The sequence below is a fragment of the Lepisosteus oculatus genome, chromosome 5, assembly GCF_040954835.1.
Source record: "Lepisosteus oculatus isolate fLepOcu1 chromosome 5, fLepOcu1.hap2, whole genome shotgun sequence".
Taxonomy (NCBI): domain Eukaryota; kingdom Metazoa; phylum Chordata; class Actinopteri; order Semionotiformes; family Lepisosteidae; genus Lepisosteus; species Lepisosteus oculatus.
Window position 1 is genome coordinate 29,666,628 of NC_090700.1, and position 22,201 is coordinate 29,688,828.

General features: G+C 43.7%; 1 protein-coding gene across 3 annotated transcripts in view; it reads left to right on the forward strand.

The window, feature by feature from the left end:
- pacsin1b (protein kinase C and casein kinase substrate in neurons 1b) overlaps positions 1-22,201 on the forward strand; it is a 101,800-nt gene that overhangs the window by 26,776 nt on the left and 52,823 nt on the right. For 2 of the 3 annotated variants that reach the window (XM_015342304.2, XM_015342306.2), the window contains exon 2: positions 2,070-2,151. The gene's annotated coding sequence lies outside the window, so the exon portion shown is untranslated. The remainder of the gene's footprint in view (positions 1-2,069; positions 2,152-22,201) is intronic. The other variant, XM_015342305.2, reaches the window with a different exon arrangement.

Sequence of the window (22,201 nt, forward strand, 5' to 3'; positions counted from 1 at the left end):
GGGCCTCACCCTGCTGCTGTGTGTTTGGACTGCTGTGCTCTCACCTGAGATTATGTGCAGGATAGGAAATGTTTCAGAGAGTTCGCATTTCTGCTGCTGATGTTAGGAAGTGCTTTGCTTTCTCTACATATGAAAATCAAATATAAAAAAGCAGAGTTTGTGTATTAGGAGGTTTGTAGACTGACAGGCTCTCAGTAAGCTAACTGCTATCTGTGTATGTGGAGCAGAAACTTGATCCGCCCTCTGGGCTTTAACCGGGCGATGAGACGTTCTGTGTCATCTTGTCCCATAATTGCAAATCCTGCTATTCTATAAGTAAATCTCCATTCATCCAGTATTGGTCAGCCATCTATCTTCATGGTGTGAGTTACAGTAGGCCAGAGCCTATAGCGGCAGTGAGCACCCAACTGCTCTCTCCTCCTGGACTGGGTGCTGATGCATTGCAGACCCATGGAAAAAGAAGTTATTTAGAATAGTTGATTAAACTTAGCTATAATGTCTTTGGGATTTGGAAGGAATCAGAAGCACCTGGCAAATACCCCCCCAAAACATGGGTGAACATTCAGACTCTATATAGATGGATGCCTAGTGGTAGAATCAGTCCCAGGATCCTGGAGCTGTGAGACTTTAGTAGACTTTAGTCACTGCATGACCCCTAATACTGCAAAGATGCAAATGTCAATTAGTGCGTTGTAAATACTAAAGCAATGTCTGTATTCTCTTCTGTGTCAGAGATCATTTCAGAGAGCAAATGGACTCAATGGCTCATTCATTTACATCCTGAAACTAGAGTCTATAAAGGTGTTCCAATCAGAGTTATAAAAATACCTCCAGAGTCCCAGGAGCTGAAGGACTTTACTGCATTTTTGTATAAAAACAGAAACAGAAATCAAAACTACACATGAAGCATTTTACTGTGATTGACTTTGACTGACGTCACATCTTTAGAGCAAGCACTGTTTGTTGATTGTTTCATTTCTGTTTTACTGCTAAAAAATGATTTATTATGGTAAATGTTAACAAAATACAGCTTAGAAATTGTTACATGGTCTCCATTTTTATTTAAAAGCAGTCATACATCTAAAACAGTTCTTTGAAAGACAAGAGTTCAACTGAAGTTCTCTGAAAAATGGTCTACTGTATATCTGCAAGGGTGTGTTTCTACAGTATATGAATTTATTAATATGCAGTCATCTATGTAGGCATTTATATTGGCAGTAATATACTTCAATTTGTAAGCAATCACTGGCATTTGGAATTGTTGTAAAGGTCAAGGAGGAACAGAACATCCAAATTGAAAACTCAAAGGCTTCTGGGTAGCCTTTGGCTGCACACTTTGTAAGCTGTGATCACAATTTCCCCAGCAGTGGCGCACAGCTGGTCAGGTGCTTCTGTGAGGTAGAGCAGGCCGGGGGAGTCGTGAGCTTGCAGCGATGTTTCTGAGAGAAACACTGCCCGTCCAGTCAGTGCTGTCACAGTGAGGCCTGTGGCAGGTGACTGAGACTGGGGTGTCAGAGGACTATGGGTGCAAGGTCTCCCTCTGCTTCCAGTGGGGCTCCAATTTCGCACCAGTGATTTGGGTAAATTCCAGATCCCCATTTATAAATTGGATGGGTATTAAACAGAATAATTGACCATTCCCAAGTTAAAATTTAAACAGGGTTTGTGTGTATCAAAAATAAACTGTGTATTTTACAAATGTAGGTATATGGACCTTTAGAAGAATTAAAACATTACTGCATGTACCTCCAAGCAAATTTAGAATATGTAATCACATAACAGCTGCTGTTTATTTATACTACAGCTGAATTATGATTATAAAGACCTCTCTAACTCTGAATGCTATTGCCAGCTAATGACTGATGGCCTGAAAAGATTCCAGGTGTTTATACAGTAGTTACTCCATTTCCATGTCTCTGGGCTCTCCGTGCTGCACTTAGGAAACCCTGAGGCGAGGCTTAATTCAGCCCTGAACCTTGTCTGTGAATAAGAACCCACTTTCCCCTAATAGATGGAGACAAACAGGAATGCAGAAGCCAACTGCCCATTTTTGTTTGCCTTCTCTCCAGGTGACAGCTTCAAGCAGCAGGGTTTCGTGAAGAAGAGCGCCTCCTGGGGTTGATGGAAGCCTGACGTTCCCACGGTGAGAAGGTAGAGCCCAGTTAACAAAGCGAGGGGGTTGGGGGTAGGGGTCTCCTGTGCACCCGGGCTTTGGCAGCATAATGTGGTGCCAGTCTGTCACCCCCATTGGTTCGAAAGCACTCTACAGAGAAGCGCTCTGCATTATAAATACTTAATGAGACAAATGTTCCTTTTATGATAATTAAGTACTCCTCAGCTGCATTGTAAATATTCAATAAGGGATCCCAGGCATGGTTTGCTCAGGGAATTTCCTCACCAGCTGCCCTGCTGTGGAGGGACTGAGAACAGGACACAGAGGGAAAGAGGAAGAACTTGTTTGAAAGAGTAAGGCTGGACGGCTGGGCAGAGATTCGCTGAGAGCCTCCAGTCAAATGCTTTGTGTCCATCTGCTCCTGATGGGAAAACATTGCTTTCTGATTGATCTCTGCCAATCATAGTGCATGGCCTAGGGTTGACAAACAAGGGATCTTTCCATCCTGGTCCGTGGTACAGTATGACCAGCTTCTTGATTATGCGAATGACATCTCCTGTTAATTACTTGAACCGTGAATGTGTTGGTGGTGCCAGGCCCTCCGGCGGAGTGGATTGGAAAATCCTGATGCCATAATGTGGGTTTCAAGGCTATACACGTCCATGAGCATGCGCTGGTGTAAGTGGGCCTCTTCCTCATTGGAATATGTTTCTGAAGTGAGAGAATTCCAGATCCAACAACACAGAGGGAGAGATCAAAGCCAACAATCTTCATCATGTCCAGGCAGGACTTTATCCTCTCTTTTATCAGCATGGCCAGACTCAGAGGTTTATTCCAATCCTGTTCTTTTTTTCTGGTCCCTCCAGAGGGATCAGTTGTTGCCTATTGACAGAGAGGAGCTAGGAGAGGTGGATGTGCACGTCCTTAACGCCAGAAAACGCCAGAGATTCAGGAAAAGCTTACACCCCTCTGCAGCTAATGTGACAGAGTTTTGTTAGATGCTTGGCTCCTTAACTTCTTAACAATGTTATCTTCACAAATGCTGAGAACCAGTAGGAGGGTGAGGACTGGGAACAGGGGTTCTGGATTCTTGGTTGAGGTAGATGGTGGCATTTTGGGTAAGAGGTGGACCGTTTCGTAACATAGCCCCTGTGGTTTGCAGTGTCCCTCAAGGGATCTGTTTCTTTAAGAAGCTCTGACCAGCACACATCTCATCCAGCACATACCTGTGTTTACTGGTACTCACCAGGAGCAGAGCTCCACTGCACATGGCCTGAGGGAGAAGGAGCTGCTTTCTCTGAGAGGCGTGCACTGAAAACTCGGCATTAGTTTATTCCACCCGCTCGTTGCTGTGGTTTCGTGTGTCCAATGTGTTGCGCTGATAGTGTGAAGGTGCCCGTGGGGCTGCCATCCTCAAGGGCACACAGAGGGGAGTACTGGTGTAACCACATACTGTAACACTCAGTAGGCCAGCTCCTCCCTCCTGTGTTGCTTCCCAGTTGAAAGTTTTCTGAATGGACAATTGTTGAGTGACTTTGCTACTGCCGTGTGTCTGTGAAAGCATTTTCAAAACACTTTTGCAAAGGGGAATGTTCTAAGTACAGTAAAAGGACAGTTTACAGTATGAGCCAGATGAAAGTGTATTTGATTAATTAATGCATTTCACCTCTGATTGCATCAGGAAAGAAAGCTGTAAATACAGGACTCAAACCCTCCTGAATTGCCACTGTTTGACCAAAGCATGATGCTGACAACATCTTCAACTATACTGATTGCAATAGGAGAGTTGTCATTCAGTATGTGATTTCTGGGTCACAAACGCAGAAGACTCAATGCACAAAACCACGCCAATTGCTTTTTTATTTTGGGACATGCACAAACATCTCAGGCCAAAGTTTTTTTTGTTACTTGAGTATTTTAGTCATGCATTTAATGAGTACTCCTGGGCACTGTCACAGAAAAACAAAAACAAAAAAATGTCTCACGCCTGCTATGGAAGGGCATGGGATTCTGATGAACGCTTGTTGATAGCTTTCCTGCTTTTAATGAACAGTTGTGGGCAGGAAGCAATTTTAAGAGGCTGACTAATGCTGTTTTTTATGGTTGTATTATAGAAAAAAACAACAAGACTCCTATTACGTTGCAGTTGGATCCATTTTGGGTTTCACAAGCTTCTGCCTCTTATGTATGTCAGCTCCAGATGCTGGACATTTCACTTTTGTTACTCAAAATCATTTTTTTTTTTTTATTGACTGGCTAATGCAAATTGTACAAAATTGTTGCCTTTTTGCCCCCTCAGTACCATTTGTGGGCCTTTAGCTCATTAAACCCAGAATGCATTAGACCCAGTGGGTGTCATCTGAAGCAGTATGTTGGCAAATGATAAAAATTAAATAAACTCCAGCCCTTCAGGAGACTTTTTCAGGTTCAAAGTATGGATATGAATATTTATATGCACACATTTCAATATTTGGATGTGCTGTGAGAATGGCTGGGTTATCACAAGATGTAATTACCGTAGGTGGACTAACAGAGAATTTTAAAGGGGCACAGACCTGCTCCCTGCTGGTCTCCCCTGCTGAAGGCAAGGGTGATTGTGGGTGTTTCTGGGAAATTGTTTCAGTAAGAGCAGGCAACAGTTGATTCCTGTTCCTCCAGCCCTGCCCATCAGTCCTGTTAGTGCAACAACCATTGCTTTCCCCACCTCAAACTGACAGCGTGTCTGTCACCACCAGCTGTCACCACCAGCCTGGGTTATATAATCACTGCTGCACGCTGTCCAGGACTCTTTGTGAGTGGGTCTCTGCGTGTGTGGGTATGTGTGTGCACTCTTAAACATCTGGAGGCCTGGCCAGATGTAACGTTTCACCCAAGCTTTCTATCTCAGCACCAAAGATTGCCTTTGGAAAGGCTAAGTTAGTATCAGTCTAGAAGGGACACCTTTGGCTCTTGTGTCCGGTTTTCTTTCATATTTTTTGGAAACAGCACTTTAAAAAATGCTGAGTCCCTAGCATAAAGTCTATATACTTTTATACCTGTAATATCTTTGAAAATCTACTGATGTAATAAGGCACTGTGTATTACAGATACTTTCCAAGCTTCTCACAGTAGTTGAAGTAGTGGTGTAGTAAATTGTTGTGAATGATCTTAAGGAGGGGTCTGTGACCTGTGTCATGATATACAGGCAGGATGGATAAAGTAACTGGGAATCCCAGCCCTGTTCTTTAGAATAAACCTTTTCCATTTAGTCTTTGTTTTTCAGTGTGTAGAATTAAAATGAGAATGAGAATGAGAACAGTACTGCAAAGACACCCAATATTGCTTACTTCCTGTCCACTGCAGGAAGTCTTTCTCCTCTCTACAGTTTTATTGAATCATCTGACCAACATGCTTTGGTTTGGTGATTATGGCCCTTTGAGTCTGGAACATTGTGGTGCCAGTTGAGAAACATCAGTTTAAAAGATATTGTTTTTTTGGTAGTTAAGACTTTATGGCTTTCTGGGGGAGCTGGTTTCTCTTGGCATTTTGGTATCTCTGTAGCCCGGGGAACCTGGTTTTCATTAAACTAACCTTAAGTCCCCTAATTGAATCTTTTTGATTTATAATATTAGGAATTCTTCCAAAATGCTACATACAGTACCATCATTTTACTCAAAATAATCTATGAATGTCAGCTTTTCTACATACAACAGCATAAGCATTGCCCCCTATATCGCAAGTGATTTAATTCACTACAACATAATAAAGTAATAAACTAAAAAAAAACATTGGTGATCAGTATTGTGTTCCATTTCAATAGGGAATAGCTTCATTTCAGAGCCAGTGTGCTGGCATTTAAGTCTGAAACTGTATGAGTACCTGACTAACACTGGGTCTGAATGTGAAGGAATCAGGGGAGATGCTTATGAATCAACAGTGAACGTGCTTCATCTCCTGTAGCAAAGAGACTTCCTCCAGTCAATTAAGATTCTTACATAGCACGTAGATTACAAATCATAACTTTGCAACAGTGGGGATGTGTCATGCTAATATGGCAGCTGTCAGCTCCAGAATCTCCAGTGAATAGCACTCTTTACCTCACTTCCATAGGAGACCTGCAATAATAATATGAGCACCCCCCCCCCCCCCCCGCTGATATTCTAGAACTGTCCTGACCCGTTATTAATGTCTGTTTGTTTAAAAATGGGTTTTGAGTCTGTGGCATTATACACAAGGTAGTGGGGCCTACCAAGTGGCTCAGCTGATAAAGGCGCTCTCCTCAGCACAGCTTGAGCACTACGTACGTTCATGGGTTCGAGCCTGGGTCTTGTGACTAGCTGACTGAGAATGGCGTCTCCTCTGACGCCCGGTGGACTGCAGAGAGAGTCCGCTCGGCTCTGGCCTGTGAGTGTAGCGTCCCTGCGCTTGTTTACCAGGTGCCATTCAGACGGATTGCGTCAGTCAAGCACAGAGCCGGGAGAGGGAGAGGCGGCGCTCCAAGTGTTGCTACGGCAACCAGTTTAATGGTGGGTGAGAGCACTGGGGCAGAGCGGTGTGTACTGTATGTGTGTCCGAAAACATCAACGCAGAGAGATGAAAATTGAACCAATGAGTTGGAGAGGCTTAAGGATGAAATTAGAGGCTCTATAGTTCAGAGGAGGAAAGAAAAAGGAAAAATACAAAAATGCTCACAATGTTTAATGCCATGTTAGTAACATGGCTGCACATGAGACACTATAGATGTTCAATGAGGGGTGACTGATGGACATACTTTAAACTAACGTCAACATTTGCTTAACTGGGATTCACCGTAAATATTGGTTTGCTGCCTCCATTCAGTTTCTCCTACAATTTGTGCCCATTCCCTTAGTATTTGCAAACATTTTCCTTCACAACCTCTCAGAAGAGTGAATCACCAAAGATTAAAATAAAGAGATTTTCTGAAACAGCGCAGTGGCAGAAAACATTATTCACGGTTGCAATGAATACATCAGCAGATGTCTGCTTTCAGAAATATTTCCCCTCTGAGGTTTGATGTTAAATAAAATGTAAGTTTTTCTTCTGTGTTTGTTAATTTGGAGTCCTACAACCCAGTTAGTGCTAGTTTGAGTGTTGGACATGTCACATTCCGGGATTCTCAAAGTGGTAGGATGAGCATTAGCTGGCCAGAACTTATCCAGCTCTCCTGTGACTTGTCAGGCACCTGCAGTGGATACAAGCAGAAATCAGAGACGTTCCACTGCTTCAGTTGGCACTGACATGGCACTGTATGGCACTGCATGTGGGTGTGTCAGAGAGTTGTGTCTACACAGTGTGTCTTTGGACACACAGCTTTGACAGGTGGGTGTGTCAGATGGTTGCTTCTACACAGTGTGTCTTTGGACACACAGCTCTGACAGGTGGGTGTGTCAGAGGGTTGCTTCTACACAGTGTGTCTTTGGACACACAGCTCTGATGGGTGGGTGTGTCACATGCACGAGTTTACACAGTGTGTAGCAGGCGTATCCCAGGAGTGTGCCTTAGACACACAGCTCTGACAGCTGGGTGTGTCAGAGGGATATGTCTACGTAGTGTGTCCATCATCACGTGGCTGTGAAAAGTGGGCATATCAGGGTGTTTCTCAGGGTCCTGGTTCTGTGTGGTATGGGAGTCACAGTTAAATGAAGCTGAGTTTTAAACAATTTGTTTTTTAAACAAAGTAATTCTGAAGTTTTAGAAAAAAAATGAATTTGGAAGAGTGAAATTGTTTTATTGGGGATAAATGCATTTCTTAATAAACCATTTGAAACTAACCGTGAAACAAAATCCCTTGTAACTGGTTAAACCCGGGCAGACAAAGGTCTTTTTAAATTAAATATGAAATTACTTACAAAATTATGAATCAACAATGTATATTTGTAAAAAGATGTTTAAAAAATGAAAGTCTCTCTCTCTCTGTAATGTTGTAGCAATGAGGATGCAGTAGTTAATTAGGGCTCATATTAAATGTAATTCCGATGTTGTTTTGATTTTCTATGTGCCCCCACCTTTTCTTTTTTGTACCTTGTGTTTCTATTGTAGGGCTTTTTTCATGAATATGAAAAGATGATATTCTAAGTCTCACTATAATATCATTGCAATAAAGGATGAAAAACAGTACCCAGTTCTAAAAATCTTTGCTGAAGCACCACGTAAAACCCACTGTCGATTATCCTCAGGCCTTTTGGGTTAGTTGTGTTGAAAGGAATCATCAAAGGAACCTCCTTTGATGATTGAGTCAGCAGTGCCTTCAGCCACATGCTCTGTATATGAAGACTGTATATTGTTTTCACAGTACATTAGATTGTCTTCAGTATAACTGAATTTCCCATCGAGCTGTGTCATAGAGCTCTCCATTCCCACAAACTCACAAACTCTTAGTTTAAGACCAGAAGCTGTGTCACCACACTGTCTAAACTCGGCTGTAATTGGCACAGGGGTCTATTTCACTGATATAACTGTGTTAAGCCAGTCGAAGGCATCGGGTAATTACATTGACTGCGGTTTGTCCTTTCTCTTCTGGAGAGCTATTTCCCTTCCTCCTTACTAGGACTGACATTTCAGCACAGTGTGTGGTTTATACCTACATTTTACCATTGCAGCTATTAAAGAAGGATTTGTGTTTTTTTTAGATGCTGTTAATATCGCTGAATCTCCTTCTGAGAAACAAGATCTTGTATGTTGAAAGAAGATAATTGCTTATTCTGCTGTTATAATCAAAAGGCAGTTTAACCTCAGTGAATTCTGTAAGTCGGGTTGCCATGAACACATTTCCTGTTAATCTGGAAATTGCCACTTGACTAATCTAAAACTTAGAAAACACAGTGAACATGCAGCTGAACAATAACCTCTTACATTTATCTGAGCGTGAGATTTCTGTTGTTTATATTACCTACATTACAAGACGCTGAAAGACTCAGTATTCTACCTAACATGAATATGAATTGTCAAGGTGCATAATAGTGTGTAGTGCTGCTGCCACACAGCTCTAGGGCGCTGAGTGTGATTCCAGCCCGGGTAACCTTCTATGTGGAGTCTGCATGTTTCCCATGATTGCATGGGTTTTCACTGGGTGCTCTCTCTTCCCTCTGCAGCCCAAAGGCATGTTGTCTTAACTGACGTGTCCAAAATGTTCTCGGTACACCTGCCTCACCTTCTCCCTTTATTGTATCCAAAGATCATTGAAAATTGGCAAATTTTCAGAAATGAGGCATTACATAATGGAACACCTAGGTCTGTGTCATGTCAGCCATTAAGGCAAAAGAAGTGCCCTTGAGATCATGATAAGTATGGTTTGGAATGCGTAGTACTTTCCTTGCCCAACATTGCTGAGCTTCTGAGATGTTAGAAGCAAGGCTGAGTTCTCAGTCACTAAAGTGATGAACTGTGGCCTGCACTAACTGCCAGGACACAACATTCGCTGTATTTCTGAGAGTCTGGGATTCTGCCAGAAGGTGTTTTGAAGGAGGCGGTTATGTCACAAGCCATTGTTCTGCTGTGGCCGATCCAGCTCAGCTTGGTGATGTTGTGTGAGTACACACAGGAGGCCCTGCCGAAACAATATACTGTAGTTCCCATTCAGTGGTATAAGTGCCAGATCTCACCCAGAACTCGTGTTATAATGACAGGTTTTGGTCTGAGGGTGAACAGCTCGAGTCTCTTCCGCTGGATCAATTCCATCATCTTCTGTAGTGCATGTGTCCTAAAACTCGGATCGGATGTACAGAAAGATGAGACTGTGCTCTACCAGGTCCGCACCACATGCTTCTGTAGCAGAAAGGGCAAAGTTGGAATAATTAATGATCAAGTAATAGCTTTATTCCATGCTGAAAAAAAGAAGAAAGAAAACACAACGTTTCAGCCGTGGAGCCTTCTTCAGGTGTGAGGTTAATAATTAATGATCAATTGATCATTATGATCATCATGGTCATAATTAATGATCGATGACTTTCCACTTGTTTTATCAAAGCCCATATAGTATAAAAAGTATGGAGGTTGATCTTGAGAATGAAGAACCAAGGTACTGTGCTGAAATCCACAGACATTTGTGCTCAGAGGAACACAGATTTAAACAAACTCTTGTGAGGTGTTATGTGAGCTTCCTAACACATAATAGACTAATTAACATAAATTCATAAAATCCAGTAGAAATCCTAAACTAAAACCAGTGTTATGGTCGCTGGCTCTTTAGGGTTTGTGACTGCGGTCAATAAAAACACGAGTCCAGACACGTGTGCCATGACAGCTGCTGAGAGCAGCACACAGAGATGCAGACCACGAGTGAACACCTGAATGCACGGAGTCAGCCTAGCCCGTGTCCATGAGTAATCGAATATAGCGGATCAGTGCCTTCTCATCAAAGCCACGATCCTGTTCCCATTCACTGACCCAGCAGGGGAGCAGGGGAGAGCAGCAGCCACAGTCCTCTCTGTAACCATGAGTGTTGACTCCCCTCCATCTGTACCCACACGGCCGCCCTCCCACGCACGAGCTCACACGTATGTACAGACGGCACCGAAATGCTGGACGCGACGCCTGCTCGCCCACCCACTCTCTCACTACCTCTCCAGCAGAACAGGGCTCCAGCAGGAGTGCAGTGTGGGAGCCGCAGTTAAACACTCGGCCGGCCGGCGCCTTCTGTGTCAAAGAGGCGGCCTGGAAGACAGCTTCGTACACAAAATTCAAGTATTAGATTTTTCCGCAAATCGGGATAAGAGAAAAGGCTGTTTTGTTAAGGATCAGGATCTGTTATCCACAAGTGTTCCAGGAACTGGAGACAGTAGACTAGAATAATAAGCAAAACCGGCAATGCGACAGAAAGGCTTTCCCCTGCCACTGTCTTCCTACACTGGGCTTGAACCTGCCCCTCCAGTCATGACCAGTGGTCAGCCCTTGAGCTGGGGGGAACTGTTTGTAATGAACCAGCGGAGGTTAATTCCACACTGAAATCCAGAAAGAAGAAAAAAAGGTGAAGGTATTCAAAGAAAAGCTTTACGGATGAAACATTGTGTTTTTATTACCTTTCTACCTTTCAGTGTTTTTATATTGGCTGTATTTGCAACCTATCTCCCAGCCTGAGATGTTAAACAGGATCAGAATGGCCCGATTCCCCAACAGGGGAGGGCAGTGATGTGTAGACCTGGATTCCTGAACTATTCCCACTCCAAGAAGCAAGGGTGTGCTTTGTTTGGGGTGCCTGTTGAACAGGAATAGCCTTTCACATGAAGACAGTTTAAGAATGTAAATTCTTTATAAGGATTTTGATCTGAAGTTTTGAAGACAGAAGGGGGGACTAACCTTAAAGATTACTGAATAGCAGCACTGCCACTAGTTCAACTACACAACATATGAGATGAAGAATTGATTCAATTGAAACTACAGGAAGGAATACGGGTGGGATGTTTTGTAATTGCCTTAACTGAAATGTATCAGGACCATCCCTGATCATAGCCTGCTTTAAGTGGCTAGACCTTCAGTTTAATGGGTCATACCAAAGATGATTTGTCCGACTGCGAAATTTCCTGTGTCATGTCTGGGCACGGGTAACACAGTGGCACAGTGTTAACATTGCAGCCTCGTACGTTCTCCCCGTGATCGTGTGGGTTTCTCTGTGGTGCTCTGGTTTCCTTCCATAATCCAAAAGCATACTGGTACTGTAGGTTAATTGGCTTTGGGGAAAACTGGCCCTGATGTGAGTGCACCTCTGTGTTTGCCTGTGTAATAGACTGGCGTTCTGTCCAGGGTGTATCATGTCTTGTACCTATTGCCACCCTATATTGGATACCTTGCTTAGAAAATGGGTGGATGGTTAGGTGGATGTCTGGACACTGTTTTGACATTTCTGGTCCTGCGAGAAGGGCGCCCCCTATAGATCTACCAGCAGCACCTCTCAGCACAGCCTGTTTGACAGCACTACACTGACCAGTCCCAGCTCCCCCTTCTTCTTCCTCCTGTCACGCCCTCTGCAGCTAGAGGGCGCTCCTTCTCTGTCCTGTCCCTAGTTTCCTGCCTGCTGTCCTTCCGGTCCCTCTCTGTCCCTTGGGCTATATATTTCCGGGTCTTGCACTCTGCCCTCGCTCAGCATTGACGTTCGGATGTCCTGAGACCCGCCTAGCACCATGTCGCCCCACGTCCTCTGCCTGAGGGCATAGGTCTCTATACGGAATTCCTGAACTCTTTGCACTAACGAGCCCGGGCCTTTTTCCCGTTCCGCCGCTACGCATATGGGTCTTTTTCCGCTCTCCTGCTCTGCACAGTTAGTCCCTTTGGACGTCTGTGACACCTGCGGGGTGAGATGAGAAATGGCCACAGATCGACTGCTGTAGCTGTTGTTATTGGATGAGCCCTCTGAGAGGCTTGCTGCTCATTTCTATGCTTTACCATTTAATTACTGTGTCTTTTCTTCCCAGCTCTCTGTCCCATCAATTTGTACCGGATCAGCGAAAAATTATGCAGCGCTCATCTCCCAACCACAAGAGCTCCTGGATAATAATGGAGTTTTCGGCGTCGAAGGGGGCTAGTTAAGACTGCGGACTGGGCTAATTTTTTCATCATTCAAGCCAGTGGCAGCTAGCTACAGTAGCTCCTCCCCAGTGACTCTTGCGTCACTGTTGCCAGACTAATTGCTGTCTCCGTACATCCTATTTGCCTGTCATTGTGAGATTCAAAGGAATCTTACAGTGCTGGACATTTGTAGTTATCATTCCTAAATGTTGAATAATGACAGAGACTGCTAATCCACGTTGTAAACTCTGTATAATGGTTAATTATGGCATTTTTTTAATGAGCTGAGAGGATGTGATTTTTAAGGAGGGCCACATTTTTAAGGAGGATAAATCACATTTATCCACGATTTTGTGCAGCTGGTGTGCTCTCCCTGTGTTTGCATGGGATTTCATAGGGTATTCAGGTGCCACACCTCTGTAAAACATGTACAGTATATCTGGTTTGATTGGTTACTTGAAATTTTCCATTCTAGGGAATCAATACCTGCCAGCTTTGCATGAGTGCTGTATTCTCCTGTAGTCTAGCCACATGTTTTACCAACATGAAATTAAAAACAAGTACGGTATGCCAGGATGAACACTAAGTTAACAAGTAGTGAAAATTACTTTGCATCTAAAAAAATAGGTATTAAACACATTGTTGTAGCAAAATTGTGACAATCACTTGATTGTATAACAAGGGGTGATGTACAGTATATAGTTTTTGTTTATTTTCAGCATTAAGTGAGATATCCCAATAAGCGTATTTTTAACAGAACAGAAATTGATATAAGATACAGTGATTACAACCCTGATCATTTAAATAATTCTGATTAATGTTGCTAATAAACAAGAAGGCAAGCAGCAAGTTTGTCTAAATTGGTATCAATTTAATACAGAATGACTGCTAATCACATTTTAAAGGGAGATATGTATTTGTGAAATAAGCACCAAAAATAATACTATGTAATGGCTGTGCCTAGTATTTAGATAATTTATGGCAAGTATGGCCCTCTTGAAGTCCATGTCAGTCAAATCCAGCTACCATAGAAATTGATGTAGTCATCCCTGGTCTAGATACTTGTTAGAGTCAGGATGTAGTTATTGGGACTATCTATTAGGAGGCAGAGAGAAATGTCATTTTATTAGATGAGTGCAAGGGTTTGCATGCAGGTAACAAAGTCATAAACGATTATAATACTCTGGGAAACAGTGAGCTAGAGGAGGCTACATATACTGTAAAAATGCGTCATACCAAACATGATTTGTCCTACTGCAAATTTTCCCATGTCATGTCTGGGCACGGGTGGCACAGCGGCACTCTGGCTCCGTGTTCAATTACGTGTGGAGTTTGTATGTTCTCCCTGCATGCAACTTTGGTCATGGATGCTTGCTGCTCTGGAATCAGTCCAGAGACGTTCAAGCCAATACATCCCGGTGCTTAAAAGAGTGTCCCTCAATGACAGGCTGGAGGAACTGAAGCTTTTTAGCCTTGAACAGAGAAGACTATGAAAGGGACCTGTTACAAGAATTCAAAATCCATGTCACACAAGTGAAAATTACTTGGAAGAGCTTTTAAAACTGAGAAGAGGAGGCACTTCTTTACTCATAGAGTTGGTGAAGGATTTTTTTATTTAAAAAAAATCTATAGTACAAGCTACTTCTTTCAACAAACAGCTGGATGAGATCTTTGGAGGACTAACTACCAAACTGGCTAAGTGGGACAAATGGGCTCCTGTTCTTAGTCACCTTTCTAACGTCTTTAATTTTTATGAAAAACCAGTTCATTCATGAACTACAGTCGCTCTGGTATACAGTATGAGTACTGCTGTCAGATAATGAGTCATCCCACTGGCTTGATATCAGTAGTATTCCTACAGTTTACCATCCTCTGTCGTCCCTGCCTCCCCTCTCTCATTTAAACAGGACGAGAGAAGGCCACTTTCTAGAACATAACCAGTAAGCCTCCTGATGTCTTCCCAGCATGACTAGTGCGGGCTTGAGCTGCAGCAGGCAGGGATTCAAGAAGAATGACTAGCCCTGATTGTGAATCGCTGTGGACGAGAAAGTGAGTTCCTTTGGAAACATGAAACATTTTGGTTGTGAAATCCGGTTCGCCAAAGGTGCTTAAACATTTCACAGTTAGGCATGTATAGCAGGGACGTACACTATGTCGTGTGGTCCTGTGTTTTATGGCCTTTACTGAGAAGGCCAGTGTTTTGAGGTGGGTAGGAAAGCGGTGATATCAAGCATCTGCTGTGAAGGAGGATGCTTCTCACACGAAGCTCTGTGGAGACGCTCTCCTCTGACAGACATGTCAGTTTAGATTTAGCTCACTAGTTCCATGCCAGTGAGCAACACAAACAGCCCTCAGCATTGCAAATTAGACAAATAAACAGTACAAGATACTCTCTTGGCCTTTTCTGCATTTTATATATTTATTTTTTGCATTTATTTCTACCGGTAGGCTGAAATGAATTTTCAAGGAGTTCTACTGTCTCGGTGGTCTAGAACATAGAGCATTCAACCCTGTGAAGAATCAGCAGTTTTAGTGGAACTTTTAACCTATCCTATTACAGTAAGCCTTCTGTCCCACAGTTTCTACAGTTTCTACAGCTACAGTTTCACCAAAAGCTTTGTCTTTTGATTCTTTTCCTGGAAACTGCACCTCCACCCAAGTGCAAGCCCTGCTCACATGCAGTACTGTCTCGTTGGCAAGCCCAGAAGCTCACTGGAGCTCTTCTGGAGATCCAGGCCTGAATCAGGCTTGTGTTCTGCTAGCTCAAATTCTTATCCTCCTCCCAGTTACAACTACTGAGCACAAGTGGCTTCCTCTGGTCCTTCAGATCTGAGCAACTAGCTCAACTGGAGCCCAAGGCCCTTCGGTGCAATCCGGAATTCTGACCAGTATCCTAAATGATCCCAGGTTTGATCACTTCCATGTAATTTGTTTCCTTCTGGAACAAGGACAGGAAACTCTGGAACAAGCAAGGCCGAATGGTCTTCTGGTTTTGATGTTACTCTGATCTTAGTTTTTTAATTGAGTTGATAATACGATACATTATGATAGGATACACTTTATTTAAAAAAAGGATCTCCTAAACCTCTCTGTGGTGCATTGGGGGCTAAAAGGTGACCCCTGAATAGGCTTTTTTGATCCTAAATCCCAAGTGTGGCCTTCCTCAGGATCCACTTTTGTACTGTGGCCTCCACAGACTCCTGTGTGTCCCACAAGTGGTACCCTCCTTCTTAATAAACCTGTTGAACTGGATAATGTAACAAGTCACTACACCTATTTCTTTACATGTTGATAAGATGCTAATTTGATTTAAAAAACTATAGAATTCTGGGCACTCCAGCACTTGGGTGCTCCTCCTTGTTTGATATTTTTTCTATTAAACCTTGTAGCGTCTCAACTGTCTGTTCATCTATCTTTTTGATTGTCTTCATGGAAGACAGTGATAGCTTAGCCTTTCTTGCATTTGTATAGGTTTTCAGGAGGGGATGCACTTTCCTCACTGAAGTGCAGGGCCCACCTGAGTGTTGTGTGGCATCATTCTGCTCCACTACATCAGCAGATCAGGCAGAGAAGTGAGAAGCTCCACCAGTTCCATCGATGAAGAACTGTAGGACACTGGTATTTTGCCAGGAATGTCCAGTGCACACCACAGTGGGGTCCTTAATGAACTCGTTAATGAGTTCTTAAGGTATTGTTCTTAATGAAAACAGCACGTCTGGCAGCACACTGTCCACAAGCAGCACACTGGGGCATTGGTTTGAAAATTCTGGTACTAGACTAGCTGGTCCATTGACACATCTTACAGCAGCAATCTTGTTTTCTGTGGAGGTTTCCCACCCCAGTCCTGACCCAGCCCAGCCTTGTTGACCTTCCTCGATCACATAAAATCACATCACATGGTGGGAAGGCTGCTGTCATCAGCTGTAGACTGGCACGAGTTACACCTCATCGTACCCTGTATAAGTAGTCAGTATTTGACTGTTGATTTGCTTAATTGTTTGTTTAATTGGTTTGAGCATCAAACAAATGGCTTCTTGAATGCAAAAGCAAATTGGTCAGATTGTTAAAATTGACCTATATCTAGCCTATCTACTTATCTTCAGCAGGATCTTACTCACAGTCAATTTTTACTCCCACCACTACTCTGCACTCACCAGTAGGATACCTTCTGGTTTCTTTAAATTAGCATTGGGAAAACTTTGCCCTTCCTGATTTACATTTTACACTCTCCAGACACCTATGATATCTCTTGCTTTTAATGGCTAGGACACTGCTTCATGAATTTACCTCCAGTGTCTGTTTTTCAGGGAGTGCTGGCTACAAATGAATAACTCAGGCGTCCTTAAGTAGGGTTTTCAGAGTCCAGGCCTCCTGAGAAGAAACTCCCATTTCGGTTCTGTCCTGGCACTGAGTATTCCTGTGCTGGAGCAGATGAGGGTTGGGGAGCTGTGCTCTGTGGTGATGCTGCTGAAGGAGGTGTTGAGACTGTGTTCTCTTTACAGCCCAGTGGGGTCAGTTTCAGCAGGCAGCTTGTGTGTTTGACAAATCTCAGTTCAGCAAGAGGAGATTTACAGAGACTGTTCTTAAAAGGAGTCTGCCCCCAGCGCAGTATCTGTTTTTCAAGGCTTTTCCACACCTGCATCATAAATATCAGACACCTACTGTATATAAAAAGCTGCATCTGATCTTGTTACATACACAAGGATGATTCAACTAGAACTGTTGCTTCTGCTTGGCACATTGCTCTATACCTGCACATTTCTTACTAGTATTATGAAAATGCTTTTAAAATTTTTATAGGAATTCAGTTCTTTACTTGTTTGGCATAATTAGTTTGCTTCAGTTTGGACTTTGCGGTTTCTATATGTCTTTTTGTTTCTAAAAAATTAGAACTGTCAGTAATTTCAGCATAAGCACCTGTCATGTCTTAGCTGACAGCAACGACCCAAGAGGGAAGAGTGAGGAAGTGCAGACAGGCTCCTCTGCTCATGCGTTGCTCACTTGCTACGCCCTTCATCTTTTGGCACACTGACGCCCCACTGGGTAGGTCCAGGACAACAGACACACCAACACGCAGCTGGAAGGTGGAGAAAAAACACGCGCTTTATTTAAATAAAACCCACCAAAACAAAAGGCTAATTGTTTTGAGCTCTTGACTAACTTCTTCGTGTCCCACACTTTCATAGCGGGGTGGCAAAGCCCCTGATGAAAACAAACAACTCACAAAAACTTCAGTCTTACCTGGAGACTCTTACGAAAATGAAGTCTTTACGTCAAGTCTTGAAGTTATCCCACAGATAGCAGATATCAACTCATTCCCCGCCCTTTATCGGGAATGTGATCCAAACAAAGGCTGCAATTGTGTCTGAACCTGTTGCCCACTTACAGTGCCTCTACAGCAAACGCAGACAGGTACTAAGCCTACTGAAGGAATGCAGTCCCTCTCGAATGACACAGCAAGCCTGCGGGCACCCAGGATGTGGCACAGGGTGGAGATCATTGGTGTGCTGAGAGCTGAGAGAGCCTAGGTTGACCAATCCCAGTCCAGCCCTCTTGTGTGCCACACTTAGGGAGTCCCAGTCACAGTAAGTGTCCCTCTTAAAGCAGGTGGAGCTGCACAGCAGTGATGTTTGAAGGCTTAACATCACTGAGCTTCTGTTCTGTGACGCTCTGATGCAAACCAATTTTAAAGGCCCTTTTACTGGGAGATGTCACTACATTGGTTATACTGTGGTAATCTCCCATTTACTGTGCCCAGGGCCTCTTTTGTTTCTAGTTGTTGTATTGTTGTGCACAAAAAAAGATAGAAATACGTTCTTTTTTTTGTTAAAAAATAATTTGTTAAAATACCGTTTTTTTTTGATTGCCTCATTTTCAATTGATGCATATTTGCTTTTGTTTTGATTTTATGAGGACGCAAATGTTAGCTTGGACTAAAGTCTCTCACACTGAAAGCGAGATAGCAAGAAAATACCACCTCAGCTCTGCAAATGAGAGCAGGTGATGCCGTTTAGTTTGGACTGTTTTCTTGCAGTAAAGGTGAAAAAGAAAAAGAGGTGAATTCATGAGGTATTTGATTGGATTCATTGATTTTCAGATTACATTTTATAGTATATCCTGTAGCGATTTCAGATTTTTTGGATTTTCTGAGCTAGTCTCTGGGAATTCTGTCTCACCCTTAAGGGCTCAGGTGAGCAGTCAGGTTGTGGAAGGGCTGAATACTTCACTTCCTCTCCTCCATACAGTAAGTAGAGTCAGAGTGAGGAGCTGCAAAGCAGCATGGGCAGCAGGTCTTGTTCCCTAGTGACGCCGTGCAACAGAGGTGTGGAAGGGCGTGCTTGGCCAAGTGCAAGGCATTCACAAGGTTCATGACGACCTTTTTCCCAGTGTTTCGAAACTTACAAATTCTAATCACACTTCTCTGTCTAGATTGTCCAACTGCAGGTTGAGCCGCAGCCCCCAAATAAATGAAAAATAAAACAGGTTTTTATACTGCACAAGGGGGTTTCTGGATGTAAAGTAACTGCAGTGCAGTAACGTTGTTCAAAACAGCAATGACAATGTTTACTTTGTTTTGAGAGATGAGAATTTTATTGCACTGTGATTGCATTTCTGTGTGTCTAAGTCTTTTTGTCTTTTGGCTGTTAGAGGCTGCAAGATGAATATCAATGATCAGCCTGCCACGAGCACACTTAAAGGTGCAAAAGTTTAAAGAGCTTAAACATTTTTTATTTTTCTGTTGCTTTTCATCAGCAGTACTCCACAGTCCATCTTTAATTTAATTAAATTTAACAATCCCGCTGGAACAAAGTGAGTTATTTTTTATTTTTGCACACCCTTTCTGCAGTGTTCTGTAACGAACAGTTCTTTCCGGACCCTATGCGGACGAAACAATCTGAAGAAGTGGGGAAACAATGGGAAAAAGTAATGCAGGGATACGGGGATGAAAACAGGGGGGCATGTCCAAAGTGCGCTGGTGCACGGGGGAGGTGTGGCCAAGGCAAACAATCCAAAAGTAATCCATAGAGGGAATCCAAAAACGCAAGAAAGTCCGTAGCCAGGTGATCCATCCAAACAAGGAATTAAAAACACAAACCGGGTCGGAACTGGCAGACAAGGAACAGGAACAGAGGTTAAAACCTTAACGGGACCAGGTGCTTCCAGGTCCTGGACTCGCACGGTGCGGAAACCAGATGCAGAGCCAGGATGAACGTCAGCGCCTGGCTTTTAAGGAGGTGGGCTGGGAACAGGGATCAGGTGCACAGAATTAAGTCTGAAGTGAAAGGGCTGGAGCACCCTTAAGGAGGAGGGACTAAAATCGTGACATGTTCCTTGAAGTAAAACCATACTTCAAGGTCGTTCAGTGGTTCCAGACTTAGAGCCTGTCACTTCCATTTTAATCTTCTTACAATAATAGGTTTATGTTTGTTTTCTAGTGCTCAATACTCACTGAGCACCGCACTTCAATAGCCAGTGGCGAGTAGAGAACAGTCCAACACAATTCAGTGCCTTTAAGAAAGCAACCATGGTCCAAGATCACATGCAGATGTAGTAATGCTGGCCTTGTTTTCTGATTTGTTTCTCATTGTGTGATGTTCTTTTGATTTGTTCAGGTTTATCAGAATACCTTCCTCTGGACACAACATTACTGGTGAAAAACACGCCTGCTCCTGACAGGCTTAGTCCATAGTATTGCATGTTTGGAGTAGAGGTTCAGCCGTATTTGTGTCAGCCAAGATACACTCAGCATGTAGCACATGTGTGACTGGGTCCCTGTGCGGTTGGGTACCTGTGTGACCGGATGCATATTTGGTTGGGTACCTGTGTGTATGGGTCCCTTTGTTTGCGCACCTGTGCGACTGGGCACCTGTGTGGCTTGGTCCCTGTGTGACTGGGCACCTGTGTGACTGGACACCTGTGCCACTGGTCACCTGTGTGATTGGGCACCTGTCTTGGTTAGTCCCTGTGTGACTGGACACCTGTGTGACTGGGCAGCCTGTGTGATTGGGCACCTGTCTGGCTTAGTCCCTGTGTGACTGGACACCTGTATGACTGGGCAGCCTTTGTGATTTGGCACCTTTGTGGCTTGGTCCCTGTGTGACTGGGCACCTGTGTGATTGGATACCTGTGTGACTGGAGACTTGTGTGACTGGGCACCTGTGTGATTGGATACCTGTGTGACTGGGCAGCCTGTCTGACTGGGCTCCTGTGTAAATGGGCACCTGTGTGACTGGGCTGTTTGTGTGACTGGGCAGCCTGTGTGATTGAGTATACTGCGTGTGGATACCTGTGAACTTGCAATCCTTACAAAGAGCCTCTAAGCTCCTGCAAGCCTATGGCTACTGTCCTGCAAAGCACCATGGGCCTAACAGCAGGAAGCTCTGATGGAAATATGTTTCAGGGGAAATGGTCACAGGCCTCAACCCCTTTGGAGGTTTCAGGCTCTAAAGCCGAGCTGATTAACCAACAGTTCCAAATTTGGGAAAAGAAAATATTCACCCAAAAATGGGTGAAAGATGAGTGTCCAGCAATCAGCATGCCCTCACCACCTGTTCCATCACTCACCATCACTTACCTGTCCCTGGCCTTCGGGTTAGACTGTAATTCCAACAGGCGGATGCTCTTCCAAAGCCTTTGCAGCACTGCAGTAGAACCAGGCGTGACTATAACACGTATTACAAACAAATTGTATTACAGCAACCAATTAAAAAAATATCTAATGAATCAGATGAATAAATAAAAAAGTCTGGTATCCTACGGATTTGGACTGTGATTAAAAATACAGTGGTGTATTTAGTTTACTGGGACATGTATTTTATAGGCGTGGTCAGGTAATGAACCTGACAAAACCATACATATGTTTTGAAATAAAGAATGGATAATAGGATGAATGAATATACTGTACAGGGTGATGAGGGGCAGGGCAGGGAGAGCTCATGAAGGGAGAGAGGGATAAGATCATTTAATTGGCCTTATACAGTTTTTTGTATTAAGAATTTGTCTTTTCATATACCCCAACTTGCTCTCCATGAGACACAGACACAGAGAGAAACATGGGGTCAGAGCGCAGGGTCAGCCATTTATATGGCACCCCTGGAGTCATTGGGGTTAAGGGCCTTGCTCAGGGGCCCAAGAGAGTAGGATTCCTCTGCCGACCACAGAATTCAAACCAACAACCTTCCAGCTCCAGGCGCAGATCCTTAGCCACAGAGCCACTGCGCCCTCCCTGAAGGCTGGGTGGGTGAAATAGTTGAGAATTTGGTGGGTGTGAAATGAATGCAGAAAAGGGGAAGAGAAGAGAGGGATCGTGATTGTGTGGCAGGATTCAAGGGAAGCCATTGTCCAGCTCCTGATGGACAGGTGTGGCTGCCTAAAATCTTAAAATACCTGAATATATCTGAGAAATAGCTCCTCATTTGCGAAAGCTGCAGTCATGAGGTTTGTGCAGCCCGGGGAGTGTTGTGATGCCGGTAGCCGATGGCTGATTTCAGATCTGACTTATCTCTGCTGTATCAGCTGTTCCCCCAGACCTTGCTGTCTTCTGTTTTTGTCTATTTACAAAAGGTCATTCCCAGCAGCTATCCGGAA